This window comes from Saccostrea echinata, unplaced genomic scaffold (assembly GCF_033153115.1).
Source record: "Saccostrea echinata isolate AGI-Se365-2 ecotype Australia unplaced genomic scaffold, CSIRO_AGI_Sech_v1 ptg000042l, whole genome shotgun sequence".
Classification (NCBI taxonomy): Eukaryota; Metazoa; Mollusca; class Bivalvia; order Ostreida; family Ostreidae; genus Saccostrea; species Saccostrea echinata.
Genome location: NW_026889791.1, coordinates 570,422 through 591,263, shown reverse-complemented (window position 1 = coordinate 591,263; position 20,842 = coordinate 570,422). Strand labels below are relative to the sequence as shown.

At 31.1% G+C, this 20,842-nt stretch overlaps 1 pseudogene; it reads right to left on the bottom strand.

Annotated features, from left to right (window-relative positions):
• Positions 1-20,842, bottom strand: part of LOC133201112 (receptor-type tyrosine-protein phosphatase epsilon-like) — a 132,386-nt pseudogene that overhangs the window by 14,486 nt on the left and 97,058 nt on the right.

The window sequence follows — 20,842 nt, the reverse complement described above, 5'->3', positions numbered from 1 at the left end:
TAATAATAATAATAAAAAAAATAATGTCAGGAGTGCAAAAAAACGTAAAATTGGATCACTTTTATCTGTATTATTTTGTGAGATAACTTGCTTTATCATATTTTTTTTTTGGGGGGGGGGGGGGGGGTTACATTTGAAGAATTGACAAAATCATATAAAAGAAATAAGGCGAACTGGGCCAAAATAGAAAAAGAGTGAAAATTATATAAATCCGTAAACAGTGCATCAACAGGGACCCCTGGAAATTCAAGTGGTGGAATCAGGTGCCCAGGAGGAGTAAGTATCCCCTGTTGACCGGTCACACCCGCCATGCGCCCTATATATTGATAAAGTAGACGGAACATCCCGTAGTCAAATTTAGTACAAAACCAAAGGTCTAACAATTGGTATAAAACAAGTCAGCAAAAATACAACCCAGTAATAGATTATATTTTTAATAAGGTACCATAGAGTTTAAGAAATGTTGACTTTAAACGAGGCTGTCTAAATCCCTGTAACATTAACTTATGTGTTAGTAGCCTTTTTCGTTTTAAATATTGATCATACTCAGAAGATGTTCTTGCGTAGCGAAAAAGTTGGGAGAGATAAACACCATATGCATTTGGAGAAAATATGAACAGTCAGGTATAACTAACTTTAAGTCGTGGACAACATTTTACTTCAAGCTTTCCGAAAAAAAAAAAAAATTAAAAATCAACATGATTCAGTTCATTTTGGATTAACCATTTATTATCATTAATTCCGTGTATACATTTAAATCTGAGTTTTTAGATATAAAGCAGCATGCAAACAAATTGTGATAATGTTTGTAAAATCTTTGAATTAATCAAAACATTTTACATGTAATTAAGATTTTTTTAAATCTGAGAGAAAGAGTATCTGACACTCTCAGGTTAAATATAAGTAGATACTACTTATAATTACTTATCTCTTAATCACTTAACATCCTATTTTGCGAGAATACCTATGCATTTTAAATGAACTAAGAAGCCATTAATTTAAATTAAAATGCATAATATCAAACAGTACAAATCTTTAATTTTACAGGAAATTGTATGACACACCTATTATAAGACAAACTTGATTCATGAATCTTTTGCCAAGATCATGATTGTGCTCTTGAATATTAATTGAAGTGATTGTAACACTTTCATGGTAATGCATTTTTTAAAATGCGTCAGATATTAGAAACATTTTAGCAGAAAGTATAGTCTTAAAACAAAATTTCCATAATTAGTTAGGTTTTTACATTACATTCAATTTCTTGAATAAATATGTTCACACAATTCCTAATAGTATTTTTTTATATCAAGATTATAGGCATTGCAACAAAAACAAAAAAAAAAAAAAATAGTAGATATAGCTTATCCATTTTGCTTTAATTAAAACAAATTCTGTTCAACATTAAATGGGCTTTAACTCAATCAATTCAGCTTACTTGCGGACATGTTCCTGTCACGGCGTTACATGTTCCATTAAAACAGTCGGTGCTGCATGTTGCATTACATCCGTAACCATGGAATCCCCAAGCGCACCCTGAATAAGCAAATGCATGACCTTTTATGTATTCTTTTTTATTTAGGAAATAACTGTCTTCTCATTTGTTATCTGCGACCGTTAATGATGATTTAACGGTTTCAAATAACAAATGAAAATTCTAATGCAATTTATGCATTTTTTTTTATGTTTATGTCTTATTTTGTTGAGTTTTGTAACATGAAATATGTCATGAAGCAGTGTGTTTTTGCGTCGATCTATTATAATGTTCTCAAGCAAAAGATTTCAATCTCGTTAATGCTCGTTTAACTGCCTCAAACGTCAATGTATTATCCCATCAAATTAAAATGCATTTTACAAAACAGTTGCATTAGAATTTAAATAGATTGGCAGATTAAAATGTAAGTCAGACTTAGAAATCTAGTTTGTATTTAAAATGCTGTATGCAACATTTTGTAACTATGAAGATAAAAATATTAGAAGCTTGAAAAGGCTGGAATTATTTTTATGATACAAAAATGAGTTCAATATTTAATCACTTATTATAACATTGTTAATTGGCACATTTCTGTTTATGATTTGAATATAAAAACACATATTGTATCTTGAACACGTGGATATCTTTAACAATGAATTGTAGGCAAGCTTATATACATTTCTTTTTCTTTTTGAAAATATGTGGAAATATAAAGACTTTGGACGAATGAAATCTTAAAACAAGGCACATAATGACTATGTAGTTCATACCCATGACGCTTGAAAAGACTGCTTGTTATCTTAATAGTAATTCTTACAAGAAATAAAGGATATGAATTAGAGAAGAACAGGTTCAGCACGTTACCTTCTGTACAATTTATTCCTTGGTAACCTTTATCGCAGCCATTCAAGCATGTCCCATTTATATAATGACACTGTTCTTCATCAAGGCAAACCCCGCATGAATGAACACAGTTTAGTCCAAATTTCCCACCATCACATTCTACGAAAGAAAAAAAAAGAATCCAAATTTGATTTTCCTTTAGGTCAATTTCACCAACTTCAAAACTCTACTCTGGATATTTGAAATTATTGCCAATAGTTCATTGTTTTTTAGAGTCAGGTTTTAAAAATCTGTCGAAGCAGAGCGGAAATAAAGCATCTAAATATGTCTTTACTTTTATCACATTTCGTATCTTTCCACCCTGGCTGACAGCCTTCCTCACATTGTCCTGTTACTCTGTCACATCTACCAGGGACACCACAGTTGATGTTACATGTCTCCTGGCAATTGAAGCCATAACGTCCCACACGACATTCTAGAAAGAAACGAAAAACATTACTAAAACTTTATTAATAATTCATAGTTTGTGTTTTGTCTGTACACAAGATGCACAAACATACTAAAGGAATCTTAATAATTTGATTTCTTTTTATTTGAATATGAGGACAATACAGAATAACAGATATTTATATTAAAGGAATTAATATTTAAAGGGAGAAATGATAAGTTCTTTTGCAAAAGAAAATCAGATACTTTTATAACATGTTAGACTATATTCTAAAAAAAAAAATGAAAGAATCGGACATGGACTCGAAATTGTTTTGAAAAGGGGTTTTTAGTATATCATAATATAAAAAAGCACCTACCGTCAGTACATGTCTCTCCTTGATATCCTTCGTTACATCCATTTAAACACGTCCCGTTCATGTGCTGACATTGTTCTAAATTCAAACACGAACCACATCTCTGACTGCAATTTTGTCCGTACGTCCGACCATCACATTCTGTGTGTGTACAACAACCAATATCTTATAATGTGATCAACATGTAAAGCTTTAATACATACAGATAATCTGTAATTACTAAAATTGAAGTTCTGTTTGAATTTTTTAACGACGCTGTAAGAATAAACAAAATAAAATTTATGTTTTATATGTGGTTCTGTTTATTTGTAAGTTCAGTATGTTCTGTCTTATATGTATATGTACATTTTATTTGTGCTAAATGTGTCTCTATGTTACCAGTCGGTGAAAGAGCTTTGAAGATCATGTTTTTGCTAAATGTATATAATCCGACTATAACTAAAATTTACTTACTTTCTACTATACATGCATTCATTTTTTGTATTGTTTTACCTCATCCAATACAATTTTATCCAAAACAATAAAATGAAAAGTAAGTTTTTCACATGTATTCTCTTCATATCTATTTAGAGAGTATCAAGGATTAAAAAAGAGAAATAATTCACATGACGTACCATCCTCACAGAAATCCCCCTTCCATCCAGGGTAACAACCAAACTCACAGACACCAGTGAATCTGTTACAGCCTTTACAATTTGGCTTACATATTTCAACACAATTTTTTTCCGTGTCTTCCATAAGCACAAGCTGTCAGATATAAAAGAGCGAATTAACACTTTATATAAAATAAAGTATAATCTTAAGGAAGAACACTTCTATGCATTTTGATTCCAAAGTAACAGGACTGACATCTTGAAAATGTATGTTTAATATTTATCCTCATGTTCGTAAAGTATTGTATTCACATGTATATCAAGTATCATAATATTATTTAAAAAACAGAAAGTTAAGTGCTTTCCAAAGGACTTTTTTCGGGGGGGGGGGGGAGGGGGGGTTCGTGTAGAAGGATTTCAAACAAGAAATACATACAAATTTGCTCATCTTAATTTTATTATGGTTTTTAAACATCTTCTAAAATTATGTACATATAACCTGCACAACTTCTTTTAGACATCAGACAAACGGTAAAGACTTAAATTTAATTGATCGAGTTTAAAGAGAGACCTGTTTATGTATCATTAAATATAAAGGCTTACATTCACACACACAAAAAAAAAAAATTAAAAGTGGATTCAATTTTTAAAATAAAAATTTATTTTTTTTATCTGGATAACTTTGGGGAAAATAAAACGTGACATCATGTTTTGGTTTTAAATGGGCATATTTAACCAAAAAAAATATACTTCTTACGTAAGTGGTCTATGCTCATCCCCTCAGAAACGCTTCAAAAATAGACATACATGTATATAAAATAATTTAAAAGGTATCTTCATAAAAAAAATGAACCTAGTGGAATTTCAAAATTAAAGCTAAATATATATATATAGACGAGTATTTGAAATTAAACCTCTGACAATGCATATGTAAAGAACCGCGTTAATGCTTAGTGGGCCTGTCTGAAAATCATCGTTCATACCCCTCATGCTCTTTTAGAAATGTACACATCAAAATTTTAAATGACTGAATTTCACACGAATAATCATAAATAAAATATATCAGTGAAAGGTTTACGAGGGTTGTCCATATAGTTCTTAGACAATGCTTTAATTTTTTTAATAATGACCACACTGCGAAATCTATTTGATATTATTTTAATATAGATCAAGAGTTAGTAAAAGTATAAAAATTAAATCAATACACACTATTTAACGAAAGTCATCGGCCCAGCCTGACGTCAGTTTCACGATTACGTCTAAAGTATGAATTTTGAATTTTTATCACATATTTGTGGACACACGCTATTTTTTCCCTTTATTATTGCCACACAGCTTAGTGTGTGCGGATAATATCTATATATAGACCATAATTGAGCATTTTTTTTAAAATTCAAACCAATCAACGATAATTTATGTTCGCCATCAATTTAAACACTTTGTATACACAGGCTGCACAGTCCAGGCCGATGTTACGCTAGATTTATAACATCGTCATGAAAGGATGTCCTATTTTCATCAAAGAACAATAGTTTTCCACTTCTTGTAGTGTCTCATGAATTGTACACAACGTTGAAAATTCATATATCCCAATTTTAAATCAATAAACTAAACATACTCCAATAATTTCCAGTAGTTTGAATAAATAGTTTTTCTGTGACGTCATTCCAACAATATCTAAACATAAAATTTATGATTGGATGCTGTTGCATACGAATGGCTAAGGTCTTTTTTTCTGTCAAGTTTTGAACACATTTCTTGCGATTTTTTCCGTAATATTTTCATATTTTCACTATCTCTCCAATAAGCGATACTAAAGATATCAGAAAATGACGATAACCGCTTTATATGAGACATATTTTAGTTTTGGAATGTTTTATGAAGAAAATAATCCTTTAATTTTTAATCAGAAAACTTTATTTCAAAATTTATGACATTTTAACCCTGGGCCGTGCACATGCACACTATCTGCGACCTTTAAAGACCGCGATTTTTTTAAAGATTAAGTTCAAACAACCAAAACCAAACTATTCTGACTTGGATTTTCATGACAAATATTTTGGTAAACAATTATCATATCTAGGACCTTTCATTTTGACAAAAACGTCATTGTCCTCAAGCTTTATGGACAACCCTTGTACTTCCACATATAAGGTAACCTGTTTCAGTGAATGACAGATATTGTATGTCCGTATAAATAAGGTTTATTTATATGATTGTAGTAATATTTGGATCACACAAAATCTTGTCCTTCTCAATGCTAGTATTAATTTTAATTTTATACAGAGGAATTTTATAGAAGAAAAACAGTTCTTTAAAAATATAAACTCACATTTGTCTCCGATGTTTAGAAACAGCAATGACGATAACGTAACGTCACAAATGTTTAACAGAAAAAAAAACAAAAAAAAAACGTGTAACTCCATTGAAGGATTAAGTTCCTATAAGTGAACGTTTGAATCATTATAAAAAAAAATAAAGGAAAGGTGGTGGTAAGAGTCTTTTGAAGCAATGGCGTCACAGTGATTTATTCATAATGACTAAAATATACCACTTTAATTAGTTGGTCAAGATTATTTTATGTTCTACATGGACAATGCAAAACATCCTTTTTATAATGTATTTTAAGCTCAATAAACCGTTTATTTGGACATCAGCCATAATATGTTTAGTATATTTATGCAAATTGTTGCTGCGATGAAGAATTCATTGCCTATATGTAAAAAAAAAAAAAAAGATCACATAAAAATAAGAATCCTTGTAATGATTGACTTGGCAAACGTTCGTCATGCAACGAAGAAATACTGTGCGGAAAAATGCTGGTGTTATCTCTTAATACTTATTTTGCATATTTTAGAGTCATTTATACAACCTGTCCTGGTACTGGGGAGGAAGTTTTACATAAGAAAATATAGGAATCAAATCGAAGAAATCTTCTGCTCAAGAACAGAAAAGCCACAAATAGTCATATTATATTAGACGAATCCTCACGTTGTTTATGAAAGTACTAAAGAGTACTAAGAATTAGGAATATATTCATTGATACGTGTGATTGTCTTCTTGAACTGTGTTTTTACTTGTCTGCTTAACTGTAAACAAGCTGTTGTAAAATGTTTATATTGACAAAAAGTTGTGTTAAAGGACCAGAAGAAACGTATAATATTTTTAAGAGAATTCCGATAGAAGAAAAGGGAGGAGGTATGCTGTAATTGAAATTTAATGACAAATCGATGCATAAAGCATGCAAGAACCCCATATACGTTGAGAGGTGAAAATAACAGTGATCAATTTCATTAAAAATACGAATCGTGAACCAGGCAACGAAATAAGCTGCTGGACGGCTACAACACTGGTTAGATCTAAAGTGCTTAGGAAGGTTAAATATTCCCTCCTGAAAGAATACATCCCTTGGACCCTCTACATTGATCAGATTTTTAGACTTTCTTGTAAACCATTCAGCGTTTCTTACAAACAGGTTTGTATAAACTCCAAAGCAAATTCGTACAAACTGTGTAGCTTTTCTCAATGCATTTTGATATCTACTTTACTTTTTGAATCAGATATATAAAATAAAATTCGTAAAGAGAGACGTACCATTAAATCAATGACAAATACATGTTGATTTAATGTGTCTACAAAATATGATTCAAAAAATATTTCGATGACGTTACGAAGAGCATGTATGTTTATATTTCAGAAAAGAAAGACTATAATTTGCATAATATTTACACTTCCGTGCGGAATACAGACTGTAACAGTAGCGTTCATCCGTGTGCTGTGCCAATATTGATAAATGAACCATTTGGTAAAGGTCATGGACGTGATCAAATCTCCCATACCTTCTGTTATGGTTACCTATTTTGTGACAGCTTGTCCTGTTGGTAAACATGGACAAAAGTAAATGAACCATTTGGTAAAGGTCCTGAACATGATCAAATCTCCCTTACCTTCTGTACAGTTCTCTCCTTGATAACCTCTGTCACATCCATTTAGACATGTCCCATTAATGTGATGACATTGTTCGGATTTCAAACAAGAACCACATGATTGATTGCAGTTATGTCCGTACATCAGCCCATCACATTCTGCAACAACCAATATTCAATTATTTATATTTTACACGTGAATACAAGAAAGTGTGTTTTAATGTTCATAGAAGAATTAAGAAACTCCTCGAAAGAGTAGATCTGATTTATAGTAAAACTACATAACAATCATGATCCGTTGCAATAAATATATACAAGTTTATAAATTCAAATAAATTAATAAAGAATTATTGAATTAGAAGGAGGCATTACAATACACTGCATTAAGTCAGTGCTTTAAAATTCTTTGATAGCTAATAAAAATTTAAGAGAACAAAACCAAGTTCCCAGTGAGTGAAAGTTACAAATGCTATGTTTTTAAATTCAACCAGTTGATTTGCACACAAAAATGCGATATGAGCAAAAAATACCATTTTCACAGAACGTCCCTTTCCATCCATCGTAACACCCAAACTCGCAAACACCATTGAATCTGTTGCAGCCTTTACAGTTTGACGAACATTCTTCATCGCAATTTTTTCCATGTTTACCAACAGGGCAAGCTGTCACAAAATAGGTAAACCAATGATCAAAATTCTGTGTCAGAAACTTGTATAACAAGATTATCTCAAAACAAACTTTAAACCAAGGAGTCAATAGTTCTAGTGTCTTCTTGCTTTTTATACCAGGAAATATCTGAGAAATCAAGAGACATATTGATGTATTGGACTGTTTACTTGAAAAAAAAAAAAGAAGAAACACGGGAGTTTTACAAATGGCTAAAAAAAAAAAAAAAATAGATCACATTCTTCACACGAAACTCCTTGAGCACCTACGTCACATCCTTTTGGACAACTTCCATTCACGTGATTACCTTGTACTCGATTACTACAGTTACCACAGGTCAGGTAACACTCAGGGCCGTATCTATTATTATCACATTCTGAAAAAAAATGGATTTCTACCTTTGCACATTTAATTATAATGGATTCCGACATCAATGATGCACGTACTTTAGAACAATAAACTTATTAAAGTTATTCACTTAAGGGAGAAGCCTATGTAGAACTCTTTCAAATAAAGCCATTATTTTATAACATACATTTATTGGTATATTTTGATTAATATATGACCTTTGACATGACATTCATTTGTCGTCACAGTACATCAAAAAAAAGTTTCTCTCTCTCACACACACACACACACACACGCGCGTACCTTCTTCACATTGAGATCCTTTGAATCCGACAACTCACCCAAGACACGTTCCATCCACAATGTTACAATGACCTTCCTGGCAATTCTGTGGACAAGTTAGAGTACAGTTTTCTCCATATTCACCAGTGGTAGGACATCCTATTTAAATAGTAGTAAATGATTTTATATTATTATATCCCTTTACATATATGTAGCTTCATAAATTGGTCAAGTTGTCTCAATCATTACCAGAAACATGTGCATCCAAACTTTTTCATATCAATGTAAAAAATGGTACTCAATGCTAAATATTCATAAGAAAAGTAATTGCGAAAGCTGCTTCCTCGATTTTTTTTAGCTATACTTATCATTACAAAGTTTATCTGACTACGCGAGGTACATAATCACTAACACTAAACAGAGTTGTAGATTGTTTACAGATTAAGGTCCCTTGAGAGATTATTTAATTCATATAAAAAATTAGGTGCAGTTGATGGATTCCAATTTAGACCTTTACTTGTTTCAGTAGCATTTTACTATGTCCTCTTACCATAAACTTCAAGTTCACAGAGCTCGTTGAATGCATATTGAGAATAACCATCCGGGTAAGAAACTCCTGGGAGTCTCTCATTGTAGTAGATGACATATTGTCCATGTTTTACGCATTCTATTTTAATATTATCCGGAATTGTGACTATGGTGAAGTTTGTGTCCTTAAAACACAGGAACCCTTCATCTTTGTTGGTTGCATTCGATATGTAAATCGAGAAGCCAAGGAAGCGCGATGGGTAGCCATTGGTTAAGTCTGGTTTAATATATCAAACTATTAATATTGCCTGATATATCTTTCACTGCAATTCATAATGTTTTGCCGAAGCAAAATGTCTTGAAATAAAATTATTTCTATGAATTTGAGGGAATAACTTCTTTTAAAGAACATACATGTAATTCTTACTCTCTTTCTAGTTTGAAATGTGCATATTTCAGAGACATGCGTTTACAAAGTTTGATGTAAATCTTTCAAAACACATGCAAAACATCTCGATGAATAGTATATTAAATGTATATTTTTTAGTTACTGAAACAATCATATAATATGTACAAAATACAAAATTAACATGCTCCCAATACCTTTGACATTATTCTAAAAAAGATTAAAAGGAATTGATGTTTATCAGCACAATAATTTACTAAGTCTAACCTTAATCATAGTACAGTAATACACGCTTATAGTGAACACGGTATAACGAATTGACGATTAATGCGAAGTGATTTTTTTTTCCCGTAAGTTTGAAAAATTGTGTAAACTTAATGGATATTACTGAATAACCTTGTCTTTTGAGAGATGTCTTCGAGTAATAATTCTGAACTCGTCCAAGCAATTTCTTTTACTTAAAATAAATTACCAGTTCTCAATTTTTAGACCGTTTATAAATTTTTTGGAAGAAAAAAAAAATTCAACTAGAAGTAAACCACATGTAGCTGTACATTTGAATAAGAATTGAAGAAGATTTTGATCAATTCATTATTATTTTTAGATCAAATGAATTTATTTCAACGTTCTCTCTTAGATAGACCGAATCCCGCTAATCATTTTACACTGATAAAGTTAGAACTGTTTTAAAGCCGTCTATATGAACAATATTTTGAGAAGTGGGTTTTCTATCAATACAACCTACGGATCAACAATACAATAGTGTTCAGTACTTACAATCAGTTTCTATAAATAATTTATAAGGGCAAAAATATAATCAAATATGCATTCTTTGTCAGTTAATACGAGTATTAGCAATTGCAACCATTGCAGAAAAAAAAATAACCTGGTTAAGCATACAAAACCCAAGAAAGCATTCATTTTAGAGTATTAACAGGCGATCGAGAGTTCAGCATATTCAAAACAAATTTGGTTGTTGACATCTTTCATATTTCTGACTTGTATGTTTAAAATAAAGATCTGAGTTTATCTATTAAAAATGAATATCACATTGCTTTTTCAGGTGTATAATAATTACTTACATATAAAAGAATTCATAGCAAAATACCCAGGTTACCAATCGCCGATCATGTTTGAATCTTAGAATATATACTTTCATTTACGAGTATTCTAACATTGAAAAAGAATATGAACTAAGTTTTTAAATGAGGGCTATTAGTACGATACCCCATGGTAAATTGTCCGTCCTGTAGTAGACAGTTATTTGATGTATGCTGAGAATTCTTCCTAGATTCACCCACAGGGTTGCAGTTTGTCTTTTATTGTCTGATATCGTACATTCTCCACCATTAAGAGACCTGTCCGAAAACAGTCCATCCACTGCATTATCTGACCTAGTATTCCAGTAATAGGCATTATGCTGTTGCCATGTCGGTTTATAGAAAGCAAGATTTTCTTAATAAAAAAAGGAAACAAGGTCTTTTGGTTACTGAAAAATCTTGAAGAAAACTTTATGTAACAAGATATCGATCAGTAAAAAAAGAAAGAAAAAGAAAATTCTATCTCAGAAATGACAAATATATACTCCTGAATTGCAATTTTAACATCTCAAAAATTAATATGCATGGTAATTGTAGATGAATTCCTGTGGCAAAAACAAAGCAAAGACCATCATCTGCAATATGTTATGAATATTCATTTATGTAATAATTCTGCTTAAAAATAGTTAGGTCCATTTTCTTAACATGCTTCAATGTACATAGACCGTATTAAGTATTTCCTTCTAAAAATGCATTGTCTGCATTTTTCTTAAAAACCTCGATATTACTTTTCCAGAAAAGAAATTATATATTTAACATAGAGTAAGAGAGGCTTTTGTTAGAATTATTTTCACATTTACTATCGATAATCAATATAGATACATGTAGATACAGAAATTTAACATAGAGCAATAATATTAAGGGTTTCATTACATTGAAGTATTCATTGTTTCATTTTTCAAACACCAAGATGACAAAAGCGAATGAACAAATTAATAAAAGGCCAGTCGATAATACTTGTGTACCTAAAATATAAGTGTTTATTTGTAGTTTTACTATAAGATACACAAACTGAGGTTTAAATAATGAATATCACAGCTTAAACAAAAATAAATCGTGCAATGACTTCGCTAGTAGTTCTTGTAAATATTCAAAAAAAGAAAAATACACTTAATAATTACTTCTGTTTATTTCTGTTATTCTTCTTTTTTATTCTCTTATCTGCTTCTTTTTTTCCGTTTTCCTTGTCGAGAAATCTGAATATCAACTTTAAATGTACGGCCTACGATGTCATTACAATGGCACACTTCCGGGTGTGAACGTGACAAAACTAATTAAGAATGCAAATTCCAAAGTCCATTAAGTAGCACATGGGCACGTCTGCGACTGAGATATTATATTTCTATACAGTGAGGGAAGAAGTTAAATTTAAGCACAAAAAAATTAAAGTAATTTTTTTTTTCTTTAATTTACATTCATTCATTTGTATTGGTACAATTTTTTTTCTCAAACACCATTTTTGAAACATAATAATTATGATGTATAAATTGAAAAAATATATATATCTACTTTCTTTCCCTGATTTACTAAAACAGACATCATTATCGGTAAATATAAGGCTGTGACAGGAGTAAAAATCGACAAGTAACCGAATTTTTTCGACTGTACGACGGAATTATATGTATAGAATCAATATAAGCAATTTTTTTTACGCAAGTATCGAGATTAGAATACAAATACAATAATTAATTCTAATGATAAATAGAGGATTAGTTGAATAAAAATCATCTTACCATAAGCATTTGCTATATTTCCGATCAATATCAATTCCCCAAGAAAATATAACGACATAGCTCCGCTTTTATGTCGTGTGATACGGAATAACTTAAATGCAGGAAGCAAAATCAAGTTTTTATTTTAGAATAACCTATTATATGAATGAGGTAGAAAGGTCAGAAACTCATACATTTCCGTAATGTTTATGCGACTTAAGGTTAACATTGTACATTTTAAAAGAAAATCCTCTTTTTGTTACTATAAAAAAGAAACAGTAAGAAAGGACGATATCATTACATGTAAAGTAGGTATATGCGTTTTATTGCAATTAAGTTGGATTTTTTTTTTCAAAATATTTCGTTCTTTATAATTCCATTGGTAGAAAGTTGCTTTGTAAATGTTTTTAAATTGTATGACGTTGATGAAGGGATTAACTTAAGATACATGTATACTGTACCTTGTCAAAGATTTCCTGGTGTTGAATTCTTATTCTAGTCTGATTGACCTCCCCCTATTTTTCATGTACATCTTTTTACAATATTATTATGGTGCAGGGGGGCAGATTGTACATTATTTTGCCTAATATACATAATACTCTATATTTGAGTTCCCCTTTCTGACCCCCCATTCATGTATTGTTAAGTATGTTTTAAGATTTTTCGTCATTTACTTCAATAAATGACATTTGTTTTCACTCTTACCGATGTTGCTTTTTTTTTTACCTGCTCAACCAAAATCAAGTTCAGTCGTTTGAAAGGAGAACTAAAGAACATAAATTTGTTTTGAAGTACATTGTGCTTTATTTTTGCACATCATTTTAAAACCCTTTTCTCATATTTTAGCACTCTTTACTTATACAGTGAGGTCGCCGGCGTGGCGCAGTGGTTAGAGCGTCTGCTCTAGAGTCGCGGAGTAAGGAGTTGATCCTTACATCGCGGGTTCGAATCCCACTGTGGGACATGGAGACCGGTCCTTCGGATGAGACCGTATAAACCGAGGTCCCGTGTCGCAGTAGGTGTTGGCACGAAAAAGATCCCTCACTGCTCAATGGCCATAAGTGCCGAGTATAGGATAAAATTTGCAGCTCTCCACCGGCAAGTGGTGGCGTCTCCATATGAGTGAAAAATTCTAGAGAGGGACGTTAAACAACATACAAACAAACAAACAAAACTTATACAGTGATGACTGTGTCCACACCTAGTGCGAAATCCGACTGGGCACTTTTTTTCAGCCCCATTCGCTTAGTTTTTGCTTGTACATGTAATTGACTAGGAATAAAATTTTATGTTCCTTTAATCCCCACAAATCTTTTTTTTCATTTCCAAATTAGAACAATAAGCCCTCGGATTTGATTTTTGAAGTTTTTACAATGTATTTATAGATCCCGTATAATTTCTTAACGTCAAATGTTACGGGACGTCCCAACTCTTCAAATGTTAAACTATCAGAATTTGTACTTTTACATGTTTTCGAGGGCTTAATCAGAACCAGAAACTTGTCATAAATTTTTCATTCAAAAGAAATGAAGTACAACGAAAACTTTATAAAAATCCTTGCAAAAAAAAAAATAAATAAAAAAATAAAAATAATAATAATAATAATAAATAAAAAATACAGGGCTCAGTAAATGTTCTATCAAACCTCTCTCTGTTTTTCTCATTATAATATATGGAGAATTGTCAGGTTCTTTTTAAGAATACCGCTGAGGTTCTTAAGAACCTGTCAATTCTCCATTCAAACAAGAGAATGGCAGAGGCCTCTTAGGAACCTCCGTTGGCTGCATACAGGTTCCTGAGGAATCTAAAGGACATGATAGCAAGAACCAGATTGGAAAATCCATTACCCAACGGAGGTTTTAAATCTTTATTCTGACAGATGTCTTCTCTGTAAGCACACCTCTGACACAGACGGCTTTAACAGCCCCGTTACAGGCCGCAGCTACAGAATTTTGGGGAATTTTCCTTGTCAAACAGAAAACTGCATAAATCTCATCAGTTGTAAAGTTTGCGCCAAACAGTACGTTGGAGAATCGGGAGATCTCCGCAGGAGAACCAATAATCACCGTTCGACCATTAAGACCAAGAAACTCAATGAACCTTTTCGGTACAAATGGGAGGACTTGACAGTAGTGATTCTTGACAATTATCCAAAATGGACCGATGCATAAAGAAAAAAGCAAAGAAAAAATTTGGATGCATAGGCTGAAGTCATTCCGCCTTAATGGTATTAACAAACTGAATGACTTAACCAGGATGAACATGAGTTATGCCAAAATGTTTGGGGATGACAATCAAGACTTTTCTCTCCACATAGTTATTACTACCCAATAAATTCATATTTTCTTAAAAAAAATTCTTCCCTTTCAAAAATGCTATGATTATAAGTACAATATTTAAAATAAATGTTTCAAAATTTTATAGGGTTCTTAAGTTATAAGTTTTCTTCTAATTCTGTTCTACCCGTATTCAATTTCCTTCACTATTATCTATTATTATTTTTTTTTCAATATCTATACCTTTCTTTAATAATACTATGTGAGAGAGAACTCAACATTGGATAGTTTAATACCTCGCAGTGATTATATATATATATATATATATATATATATATATATATATATATATATATATATATATATATATATATATATATATATATATATATATATATATATATATATATATATATATATTCTTACCATTTCCAATCCTTGCTTTTCTTTCTGATAATAAACATTTATTTCAGGAGGCTCATTACACCACTGTTTGATGACGTACCACACAGAAAAATAAACCTCTATTTTTTCGTCTATTTTCTCCTGGGGAAGAATTGTACAAGTTCACTTTATTGATGATCTAAATCTTTAAAACGCTTTAACATAGACCAATCATGAGATGTTTAGCATTTCTACTGAAAATTGGGGGAGGCAAAGAACGATAACTCTAAATCAACGGAAGTTGTTACTTGTTGACATTCATTTAGCTCGTGAGTAGACAAGCCATACACCGGGACATGAATTTTACTTTATAATACCTCCCTGGTGTATGACATTCTCCGAACAAGGGAAATATAATTTTTGTAGGTTCAGAGAAAGCTATTTTTACTAAAATTTGATGAATTACAACTTGAAATGTTAAGAAAACCCCATCTAAAAACACATATGAATTCCTAAAAAAAATAAGCAAAACAAAACAAAAAAAAAATATTTGCAGAGATATTTCTGCCTATAGCAAGTTGTATCATTGATTAAAAGTTGCAAACTATAATTAAATATTTCTATGCAAAAGAGAGAAGAAGCAATTTTTTCGTCACTATTTTTTTTTAAATATATTGAAGCCTTGTTTTGATGTTTGATTACCCCCTGTTCTTCACAGTTTTTTTTTTTGTTTGTTTGTTTGTTCTTTTTTTTTTTTTTTTTTATTTATTTATTTTGTATATTTATCATATTTAAAGGTTAGGTATCTTCCATCCAGTTTCATTACCTTTAAAATAGGCAGTATTTGCCTATGAATGGTATTATAATAAGAATATATAATGAATATGTTTTTAAATGCAACCCATTTTTCATGTTCTATGTTATTCTATGCGTACACAAAGAAAGGGATTATAGATATGAGTTATCCTTTCAAAGTGAAAATTCATCTTTGCTGTCAGGTTAGATTACTTCCCTTGAGTCACAGATTGCTGTCTGAGGTAGGCTGTACATAACACTTGATTTTAGGAAATCTAGAAGGTATTTAAACAAATTTTATCAAGAATCTACCATTGGATGGAGATAGAGTAATAAAAATGGCATTTGACTTTATAATCTTTCATTTTTATTTTTATGAGGAAACGCTACTATGTTGTAAACAATGAAACCAAAATATTGCATTCATTATGATTCATCAATGAAGAGGGGTAATTCGTTAGCAGAGACCAAATAGAACGATAGTTAAATTTTCTCCACACAATAGTGTTTAATGTCAGAGTGAAAGTAACAAGCTCTACCATAGACAATATGTACGTATAGAGGAAATTCGAGTTGAATTACAACCTTTTGAAATGAATAATAATTGTCTTGCGCTATCACAGTACCGTACTCTTGTGATTTGTATACTTGTGTGTGTTTTTTTTTTTTTTTTTTTTTTTTTTTTTTTGAGTATATATGTTTTCAAACGTTCTTAATGTTTTGAGTCTTGGGAAATTAGGAAAGATAATTCTCGCAAGTGGACATTTTATTCCATTTATTAGTCCCCTACCGGTGAAACCGGAGGGGACTATAGGTTTCCTCTGAGTCTGTCCGTCCGTCTGTCCGTCCGTCTGTCTGTCTGTCTGTCCGTCTGTCTGTCTGTCTGTCTGTCCCTCTGTCTGTCTGTCAGTCTGTCCCACTTGGTTTTCCGCACTTTTTTCCTAAACGCTTGCAGATATTATGCTGATTTTTGGTATGTGAGTGTATCTTGATGAGTTACAGATCAAGTTTGCATTTCGTTCCGCTTCATTGATTTTTGACGGAATTACGGCCTTTTCAATTTTTATGGGTTTTCCGCTATTTTCTTCTAAACGCTTGTAGATATTGAGCTGAATTTTGGTATGTGGCTTTACCTTGATTAGTTATAGATCAAGTTTGCATTTCGTCCCGTTTCATTAATTTTTGACGGAATTATGGCATTTTCAATTCTTACGGGAACCAGATTACACTTGCTGGTAGGGGACTAGTATTGCTAATGCAATACTCTCAGAATGCTTGTTATTTTTAGATTGTTTTCGTTTCCTTAAAACATTTGTTATTCAATATGTCACTTGTAATTCATTAACATGAATTCTTTGTCTATTTATAACATATTTTCGAAATTATTCTTTTTACAGATTTAGAAGAAATTCACAATAATTCTTTCTCTAGAGAATTTTTTTCTAATAAAAATAAAATTGAATATAACATATCTGATGATGATTATATCCTCACCTGACACTGAGATTTCTGTAATTTTTCTGTAATTTCTGTAAAGAGATTTTAAGTAAAATGTTGAACCAAACTCAGAAAAATGTTAAAAATATTTCTAAAAAATATTTGTCGTATCATAACCTTCATTTAGATATTTGATATCTTCATAATAAGTGGTGCTGCAATGAAATCTAAAAAAAAAAACTGTGGGTGTAATGAGACTCCTTAAGATGATTACAAGTATAGTGTTTGGAAAGTGATGTTATAAACTTGAAATAAACTGACTGCTTAACAAGTATTTGAACCAGTTCATTCAGAGTACAATTCAAAAAAGACGTGTTGATATCAGTTTCCAATTTCGTCTCTTCTCCATATTGTAGTCAGATTGTTTTATACTCAATGGGGAAAAAGTGTATTATCCCAATACTCCCTTTGCCATGGTTATGTTTATAGTCATTACGTATTACATATGTTTAATGTTCACATTTAAATCAAAGATTTCAAGTACCGAAGAAACAAAGAGAGTGTGTATTTCGTTCTCCATATATATATATATATATATATATATATATATATATATATATATATATATATATATATATATATATATATATATATATATATATATATATATATATATATATATAGCATTTCCGCTTCAAGGCAAAACAAATATTTTGTTTGCAGCCACAATTACACGTACGAGGGTCGTTCAATAAGTAATGCAACAAATAGTATATCAAAGTAAATGTAGATCTATTTGATTTTATTTTTTTCACAGTTGAAACGTTTAATTAAAGAACTCATAATGGCAGAAAACCCCATGATTTTTCCTATTGTCCTCGCAAAGAAATTCCTTTTTAAAGTATACATGGTCACTACACTGAGCTGAAAACTGTTTAAAACGATCTCTGCCAAGAAGATGAAAATGAGAGCGTATGTGAAAAGTGAAAAAAAAACATAAATAGCCGAAGAACTCATATTAAGGGTATGATTTTTGTATTTGGAGAGAATAATCTTTAACGCTGTACAGTTTTCAGATTGATTCAGAAATTCGAAAGTAAAAAAGGAGAGTTAAAATATGTAAGTGTAAATGGTCGATTGCAATTTGTAGGGGCAAGAAAAATCATCGGTGCTATGTACAACATGATGTCTGAAAATGTCAGATTTACATTCAAACACATTGCTACAACACTCAGCATTTCATCGTCATAACATTTTGTAGAATTCTAACAACGAAAATGAATATTATAATATTTCTATCAGATAGGTGTCTTATTTTCATAAAATTGTCTAAGCGAAAAATACGCATTAAATGTGTCAACGGTCTATTAAAAACAAATATTTTAACAAAAATTCAAGATTTGTTATTATGTATGATGAATGACGAAACATGGGTGCACATTTTATGGCCAAAAAGGAAGGTCAATAATAAAATGTGGAATCAAAGAAAAAGTTATCCTTCTTATCATAGTAAAAACAAACAAGGCCTCCAAGCATGTCTTATTAGTTTTCATTTTTTTCAAGAGGTCCAGTAAAACAAGTACATACACCCAAAGGAAGGACCATCAATGGTAACGTTTATGTTCAAATTACACCGAGGAAAGGTAAACAGATTTCATGCAAAGGAAGTCCAAATACCGCCCAATTGTAATTTTCTTGCACATGGCAACTCTGTTGCAAATAAGCACAGAAATAAATGAAATTCTGAAGAAAAGAAACTGCACAGAGCTTTGCCATCACCCATATTCGCTAGATCTCAGCCATTTTGAGATCTTTTTATTCCAAAAATGCATGAAAACAATCAAAGGAATATTGTACAATGTTAGATATGTCATGGAAAGTGATTTTCTTCAGTGTCTTTAGGGTATCCCGAAAGATGGGTATGCTGAGGTTTTCTGGTCATGGGTACAAAGACTTGTTTAAAGTATAACGGGGAATGCTTTGAGGGATTGAAAATGTTTAGAATATGTATTAGGTACTTTTCTTACTTCTAGATGACCTATTGCATTATTTCTTGAACGACCCTCGTACATTCCCCAGTTACTCTGTCACATCATCTTGTAAATCAACGTTACAGGTGTTCTGTGTTCAAGGCATTCTATATACTGGGGTAAAACTGAATTTAAGTTATAAATACTTAATTTTATTAATCAGGCTAAGGAAATGTTTATCTGTGATTCATTTTTTCTTGACATTTAGGTTCTTTTCATGATATTGTCCATGCTGTGGTGAAAACATATGTGAATGCCTCTGGATTACAATCAATAAACTCGAACTTAAAACTTATTCTTAAACAAAAGGGTTTTATCTCAGTTTTGCACTGATAATAATAAAAGATGTGTACTTTTTGGTTTAATGCAAATAAATAAACTTTTACCCTCAGTAAATGTTTCTTCTCCATAACATTTGTCGAACTCTTTAAAGCAAAGCTTCTTAATGTGGCGGAATTGCTTCTAAATTCAAACATGATATGCAGGGACTATTGCCTTTTTCACCATACAATTTCTAGAAAATCTGAAGTTTCATAATTTAATTGAAATTGCCGCACAACATCTGTCCAATCTACTTACAATTCTAAAGCTAGAGCATCAGGTTGCTGTTTTTAGTGAGGAAAGGGTGAAACTTCGTAGAATACCTGCAAAAGTCTCTAGAAAACAGTAATTCCTCGCGTAAGGTTATAATTAAAGAAACACACTTTGTACGAAAATTACAAGTTTTACAACTTCCAAAATGCATTGTATTTTAAATTCATCTTTAAAAGTAATGTTATCAGAGAATTTGTTTTTATCAAAATTTATTTTCTGTCTTGACTACATTTAAAAAAAAAATAAAGAAAACAAAAAAAAAATATTTGGAAGTACATGTATGGCGTAAAATGTGTTAACTCTTAAAAATAGTAAAATGAATTTTCAGGGTGCAAATTAATAATTTTTGAAAAAAAGATACCGTTCTCATATATTCTTTCTATCCAGGATAACAACGAAACTCACAGTTAATCTGTAACAGCCTCCTTTACAGTTTGGTTCCTTAACTCCAGCAAAATTTCTTCTGTGTCTTCTGAGTGATCAAGCTGTCAGAGAAAAGAAGAAAAATTGTGATATTACCCCTTTATTTGTATCGATATTTTTTTTTTAGAATTTAAAAAGAAAGTAAATTGAATAAAACACCTATCTCACAGAGTGTTCCATTCCAGCAAGCATATCAATCAATCTAACAGATCCTAGTAAATC